Below are 7,950 nucleotides of genomic sequence, written 5' to 3' on the forward strand. Positions count from 1 at the left end.
CAAATCTTTATGGCCAAAGAAGATGTGTCTAAAATGCTTTTGTATGTACATGCTTTGTTGGTTTATTTGAGTGGGTCGTCATGACATTTGGGCTAAAGAATGTGAGTGCAACTTATTAAAGGGCTATGAATTTGATTTTCCATAGACTATTAGAAAACATTGTAGATGTCTATATTGATGATATAATAGTCAAATTGGTTGAGTTTAATTCTCATTTAGCCAATTTGCGATAATCCTTTGAGAAGATGCATCGGTATGGTTTAAAGATGAATCCACACAAATTTGCTTTTGGGGTGTCGCCTGGAAAGTTCCTGGGGTTCATATTTCATGTGGATGGCATAGAAGTAGATCCCAACCAAATTTAAGCTACTCGAAACATGGGTGCTTGTTGGGGGCCTTCGGCTTCCGAAGGTCCTCAAAAACATGATTTAACAATGTTTCTAGAGTATAATGTGTGAACAGGTATCTTCGGACTTGAATCAGAAAGGGAGAAGCTCAAAAGATACGAAGGTTGACACAGTGCCGAAGCTGTGAAGCAGGAAAGCTTCGGCATGTTCGCAGAAAGGGAAACCGACTTAAAGATGAAAAGGCCATTTAGACCTCGATAGAATGCTATAGAATTATCACCAAATGTAAAGGGCATGTATGTAATTTTGTATGGGTTGTACCCCGTGCCTATAAATAGGTGAACAGTACCCCCGTACTGTTCACGCGGACTTGGCATTTGCTTTTGCGTCACACTTGTATTTTCATTTCCTTCCAAGCCGAAGGTACATTTATAATTCAATATTGTTTCTATTCCTTTATGATGAGTTAATAAAGTTAAATGAATAATGTTATACGATTATTCACGCTATCTTTTATGTTTCATATGCTTCGTCTTTTACTAATGTATATTATAGTGATGAAGGTTAATCCTTCATGACCTTCGTCCGGGGATCGTTATAACCTAAGGGAAATAATGCTTCGAAGGACGAAGGATCTTAATGTTTAACATTTTCTGTGTTGCCTTGTTCTTAACTCATAGCATTTGAGAACAAGTCCCCAACATTGGCGCCCACCTCCGGTGAACTCACTTCCACTTCGAGTCTTCGTGAACACCTTCGGAAGCTATAGACCTTCGCTATGGCGCCGAAGAAAGCTTCAGCGGCTGGGGCTGCAGCACTACAACCGCTGGACCACAACCAGGAGACCGTCTCTCTTCGGGAGGCCAGAAGCCAGAAGAGAAAAGCTGTTAGCCCGACGCTTGAGGAAGAAGAGCTAGACCAAGAAATCAGAGAGATGGAGATGCTACATCAACAAGTGCAGAGGAAGAAGGAGAAGATGGCCCGCCTAGCTGAGTTGCAAAGGCAAATTGACGAAGCTTCTGAGGAAGTTCGCCATCTCACTCACGATGAGCAGAACAGAAGGCCTCATCAGAAAGACCTTCATCAGGAGGGCTTCGTCAACGAAGACGACTGGTATGATAATTTCCATCAGGGAAATTTTGTTTTTGATGATGCTTCTCCTCTGTCTGCTGAGCTGCAGGCTACCCCTTGGCCTCCATCCTATAAGCCACCCCAGCTCCCCATGTTTGACGGCCACTCCGACCTGAAGCAATTCTTGATGAGCTACGAAGCAACAGTGTCTTCGTACGGGGGCAACGCTGCAGTCATGGCGAAGTCTTTCGTCATGGCCGTCAGGAATGTTGCTCAGACCTGGTATTCCTCCCTTCGGCCAGGAACAATCACTTCATGGCAGAAGCTGAAGGATATGTTACTGACCAGCTTTCAAGGATTTCAAACGAAGCCGGTTACAGCTCAAGCCCTCTTCCAGTGTATTCAGGATCACGAAGAATACCTTCAGGCGTATGTCCGAAGGTTCTTACGATTGAGGGCGCAGGCACCAACGGTGCCCAATGAAATCGTTATCGAAGCCATGATCAAGGGGCTTCGTCCTGGACCTGCAGCTCAATACTTTGCTCGGAAGCCTCCTCAGACCTTGGAGAAATTGCTCCAAAAGATGGATGAGTACATTCGTGCCGACAATGACTTTCGCCAAAGAAGGGAGGAGGCCTTCAGATTTTCTGAGATGACCAGGGGCTTCGGAGGAAGATACTACCCGAGGCATGTCCGTTCCATTCACAGCACTCAGAATGATGATAAGGGGAGTCAGCAAAACAGGCCGCAGTGCTCCTCACAGGCTTCGGGGCAACAACAAACTTCCTTTCGGCCACCAGCTCCAAGAGGCAGAGGCGCCAGGGGCTTCGGCGGAAGATTCGGAGATCAGCCAAGGAGACTGTTTTGCCTATTCTGTGGAGAGGGCAAGGGCCACACCACTAGGACGTGCCATGTTACAATCCAGAAGCAAAAGGAACTAGCCGAAGCTGCATCTCAACAAGCTCAGTCGAAGCAGGTTATGCATACTGCTTCGTTTCATCCGCCTTATGTCCCACAATACATAGACAACCACCCTGCGGCTTCTGTAGCTTCGGCAAGTCAACCTCAAGCTTCCTGGCAGCAGCTTCCGCCTCCACCTCCATTGCAGCAAGGTCAACAGCCAGAAGGGAGTCAATACGCTCCACAGCAGAGGGACTTCAGAGAACAGTCCGAAGCTCGCACAGTCAACAGCACTGTGCCAGAGTCGAAGCACATTTATTGACATATCCTACCTTTGATAGCAGTCTTTTCTATTCAGTTTTATTTTCTGTGAAGCAAAAAACATTGATAGTTTCCATGTAATAATTTCGTTGTTTCCACGAGAAAAATTTATTTGATTCACAGGCCTAAGTTGCCGAAGCCTAAAATTTCTTCCGTTACCAAGAAGGACCTTCGGACTAAAAATCCTTCGGAGTAACAAAAAGTCGTTCTAAGGAACGCAGAGTAAGTTTATAAAGTCACAAAAAGTCGTTCCAAAGGGAGCGCAACGTAAGTTTTCTGCTCAGAAGTCGTTCCTAAAGGAATGCAGAGCCTACAGCGAAAAATCAACGCTGATACCGTCTAAGTAAAAGACGAAGAAGCTCCTAAGGGAGGCTTACAGCGAAAAGTCAACGCTGATACCGTCTAAGTAAAAGACGAAGAAGCTCCTAAGGGAGGCTTACAGCGAAAAGTCAACGCTGATGCCGTCTAAGTAAAAGACGAGGAAGCTCCAAAGACGTTCCTAAGGGAATGCAGAGCTTACGAATATATTTTATGTGTATCTTCGGAACAAATGTCACATGCATAACATAACATCATCACATCATTTTGCATAGCATAAGCATCATACATCATATCGCATTTGGCAAGAGAAGGGGACACTCTCAACCTTCGAAGGGATGCTTTGAAAAAGTGACATTGAAATTGTATAGCTTCGGAATACAGTTTCGGGGAATATTTTCACGAAACATGGGCGAGCTTTATCAGATCAATATCAAAGTTGCATAGCTTCGGAAAATAGCTTCGGAAAATGCTTTCACGAGGCATCGATGTCATTCATCAGAATAATTTTGACGAAGGCTATCTTCTTCACGACGCATGAAAAGAAGGGAAGGTGTTTTTTTCGCCGAAGGCTCAAAAGTGGTATGTATTTAAAGTTTCATGCATCGTAAAGAATTCAATAATGAAAAGAGACTTGTATATTACATTCAAATGTACAAAGTGTTGCATAGATTACACTTTAAATGTTTTTTCCAAATAGCACCTAATCTTCCCTCAATACTGCTTCGGCGGCTTCATTCAGAAGTTGGTCAACAACCTTGTCCATGATAGTTTCGGCCATTTGATTAATTTCTTCATCCCCTTTTGTGTGGGGGTCGGCAGATCGTCCAACAGTTTCTGAGCGAAGAGAACACTTCTTCAGTACTTTTGCAAATCGTGAGCAAAGTTTAAAATGAAAATTACAACGCAACAAGAACGACTAGTTGGTACCTAACTGTCCTTCGGGCTCCCTACTCCTTTCGGCAGCGTCTGCTACTCTTCTAGCATCGTGAATGCCTTTTTCGCTTCTTTCAATGATCTCTCGCGCCATTCCTCGGCCGCCGTCGTTCCAGATATCAGTAAAAAATTTGCCACCAACCACGCTCGCTTCGGCCGAGGGGTCCTTGATGTCTTCGGTAGATAAGGTAGCTTCGGATTGAGCTAAAAATTTTACATGTTCGCAACCTTTCTTCTCTAAGACGGAAGCAATTCCTCTGGCGCCCGAAAAAGCACATATGTCGCCACGACTGTTCAGAATCTCTTCGAAGGCCTCTGCTTCGTGGCTAATCCATTCCAGCGGACCTTCGGGATTGCCTCGAGAGAAATTCTCTTCGCTGGAAAAGGCGCCTACGCTGGCGAAGCTGGATTTAATTTTATTCACACATTCTACAGATTTGACATAGCATTTCCCCTGAGATGTGCGAAACTCCTTAACTTTTGATTCCAATTTGTTGACCATAAAATCACTAAGTTCTCGTTTCGTTTCCTCAAGCGCGCGCTCCTCTTTAGCTCTAGCCAGCTGTTTCTGAAGATCTTTAATCTCGCGTTTTTGAGCTTCGGCCTGGGCCTTTGAAGCAGCTTCGTCTTTCTTCACTTTATCTACCAGTGTAAGTAGAATTTTATCTTTTTCCAAAGCTTCGTTTCTCAGTTTGATAACTTCGGAGCGTAAATTATTAAACGCAATTTCATAACTTTCATCTTCGGCGCTCTTTTGCGCTCTTAACGCGTTGCTTAGGATCAGGCCCTATATGAAAAAAGAATTCATATAAGAAAAAAGGAATGAGTTGCGTAAAAAAAAATAGGGGGTTTTTTCTCAAGTGTTTAATTCCCGTACCTTCAGGCTGTTGTACGCGAGGCTGTCTGCGAGATCCTCTTTCGTCATGGCACTTAACCCAGCTTCAAGCTTCGGAAAGCCTATGCTTCTCGCCATCTCTCGGCAGACGGATAGCTCTTTGTTATCAGGCAGGCAGTATAAGAAGTCATCTTCATTTGTTCCATTGAATATTACTGCCCCCTTCGGATATTTCAGCTCCTTTGCATAATGGTTGGCCTCATGAGTTTCTTCCTCAGATAGCTTTTTCCCCGAAGCATGTCGTATGATGTAATCATGCATGCCGGCAGGTGCTTCGGGGATGGCGGTGTCCGTTTCTTCAACTAATATTGGTTCCGGAATTTTTACTGCTTCGGCTTCAAAAGGATGTTCTTTGAAGGGCTCTGAAGGCCCAGCTTCAGCTTCAGCTTGTTGAGCCGAAGCTTCAGTAGAAGCTTCAGCAACTTCAACACTCTTTTTTGGAATTGTGCTTGAAGACTTAATTGTCTCCAAGACGTCTAGTACATTTACCATTCTTTTCCTTTTTGGGGTCACTGATGGCCCCTTTTGGTTTTTTGCTGTCCCAATGATTGCTGTAGGACTCAAAACTTCTGATGTTTTGGAGCCCTCAGTTGCTTCTCTTACCTCCTCAATTTTTTCTGTGAGCGGCGCTTCGGTTTTCTCTTTTGTTTCTGACAACAAAATGTTTGATTGTTCTGATTCTATCTTTGGTGGCACTTCGGCCGTTTTTGCGATCTCTGGCAACAAGGCTGGCTCGATTAGTTTTTCAGCTTCGGTGGCTGAAGAAGTTTTCCCGGTAAACTCCGACACCGAAGCTGGTTCAATATAACGCGGCCGTTGCGTAAGAACCTTTATCTTTTTCCTTTCCGGTTCTGGCTCGCTAGGAGCAGCTGCAGCTTCTTCTTTTGCAGAGATTGTGTTTTTTCTCTTCTGCCTTCGAATGGGATAGCAGTAATCAGGGTAGACAAACCCAATGGCATCAAATACCCGATTCAGTCTCTTCTTTTTTCGGCCTCCGAAGGCTGCTGACATTGCGTTATCTTCAGCCTTCGAGTAGGTCCCGAGTAGCTCATCACTTAAATTGTCAATGCTTTTCAACCACTCATCATCTGGCTCAATAAATTTATCTCCAAATTTGAAGGTGTACTTCAGTCTCACAAGCTCACCTTCGTCGGCCTCTTTTATGGTTTCTTGTGGCATTTCCCATTTCTCAGCAAGCGGCCACACCCTGAAGGCGATATGTTCTTGTACTAAGTCCCTTGTTCCTATAAAAGAGCAGACAACGCCGAAGGCTCTTTGGCACTCTTCGGCGGCTTCGTTCATTTCAACCTTCGGCCTCCGAAGGCCGAAGCTTTGCCAAATAGGACGCATAATTATACCTTTGATGTCTTCTCGTGCTGATAGGTCATTCTTCACATAAAACCATTCTGTCATCCAATCCCCGGGCCATCTCTTCCGAAAGGTTGGTATGGGACAGCTTGCCCCGGACCGAGAAACGAAGCTGTAGCAGCCAAAGTTGTTATGGTACTGTTCTTTGCCCCAAGGCTTTGTTTCATATAATAATTCATGAACATTACAAAAGCTTCTTGCGTCAGGCTTCAGACCTTGACTCCTCGCGGCCCACACGAAGATATTTAGCCTTATAATTGCCTCGGGAGTAAGTTGATGAAGATAGACTTCGAAGATTTTCAACACCTCCACGACGAAGCTGCTCAAGGGGAATCGCAATCCAGCTTTCAAAAAGCTTCGGTACACCACAACTTCATTTTCTTCAGGGTGTGGACAAGTTTTTTCCCCTTCGTCCGCCCTCACAATGGTCAGATCCCGGAAATACCTTCCTCTCATATTAACAAGATGATTCTCTTTGATAGTTGATTTACCATAAACTGAATGGCTTGGTCGCCAGGGGCGATCTTCGGAGTCTTCGCCACCGCTGTCCATATCATAACTTTCACTGTCACCAGTATCTTCAGACAGCCCCTCCAGAATTTCCTTGGTAATCTTTTCTGTGTTGGACTTCGACATCGCTATAAGAAACCCTAGGTTCTTCTCTTCATCAAGACTCAACTTCATCTCAGCAGCAGCCTTCTTAGCAGCTTCAGACATCTTCGGAAGCGCTAAAAAACTGTTTCTAAAAGCCGAAGCTTCAAAGCTAAAAACTTAGCAGATCACAGTGCACAAGAGCTAAAAAATGAGTGAGCAGGAGTGGTTGGCCAGAAAGCGTGCAAAATAAGTTTGCGGTATGGCCGTATTTATACGCTTGATGCGTTGAAAGTTGAAAGACCCCACTTGTCATTGAATGTTGCTATTCTAGCAAAGGGAAGGTGTTTTTTCGGACCTTCGGCATAAAGCCTTCGTTCATATCGCAATCTGAATTTATTATTTCAAACAAATTAATATTGCGAGGGGCTACTGTTGGGGGCCTTCGGCTTCCGAAGGTCCTCAAAAACATGATTTAACAATGTTTCTGGAGTATAATGTGTGAACAGGTATCTTCGGACTTGAATCAGAAAGGGAGAAGCTCAAAAGATACGAAGGTTGACACAGTGCCGAAGCTGTGAAGCAGGAAAGCTTCGGCATGTTCGCAGAAAGGGAAACCGACTTAAAGATGAAAAGGCCATTTAGACCTCGATAGAATGCTATAGAATTATCACCAAATGTAAAGGGCATGTATGTAATTTTGTATGGGTTGTACCCCGTGCCTATAAATAGGTGAACAGTACCCCCGTACTGTTCACGCGGACTTGGCATTTGCTTTTGCGTCACACTTGTATTTTCATTTCCTTCCAAGCCGAAGGTACATTTATAATTCAATATTGTTTCTATTCCTTTATGATGAGTTAATAAAGTTAAATGAATAATGTTATACGATTATTCACGCTATCTTTTATGTTTCATATGCTTCGTCTTTTACTAATGTATATTATAGTGATGAAGGTTAATCCTTCATGACCTTCGTCCGGGGATCGTTATAACCTAAGGGAAATAATGCTTCGAAGGACGAAGGATCTTAATGTTTAACATTTTCTGTGTTGCCTTGTTCTTAACTCATAGCATTTGAGAACAAGTCCCCAACAGTGCTCCAACTTGATGAGGACATCCTCCACTATTACCCGTTGTCAAAGACACAATTAGCCCAATTGTAGTCGGACAACAACCGTGTGAGCCTCGGAACTTAACATG

Source organism: Zea mays, chromosome 4, assembly GCF_902167145.1.
Source record: "Zea mays cultivar B73 chromosome 4, Zm-B73-REFERENCE-NAM-5.0, whole genome shotgun sequence".
Classification (NCBI taxonomy): Eukaryota; Viridiplantae; Streptophyta; class Magnoliopsida; order Poales; family Poaceae; genus Zea; species Zea mays.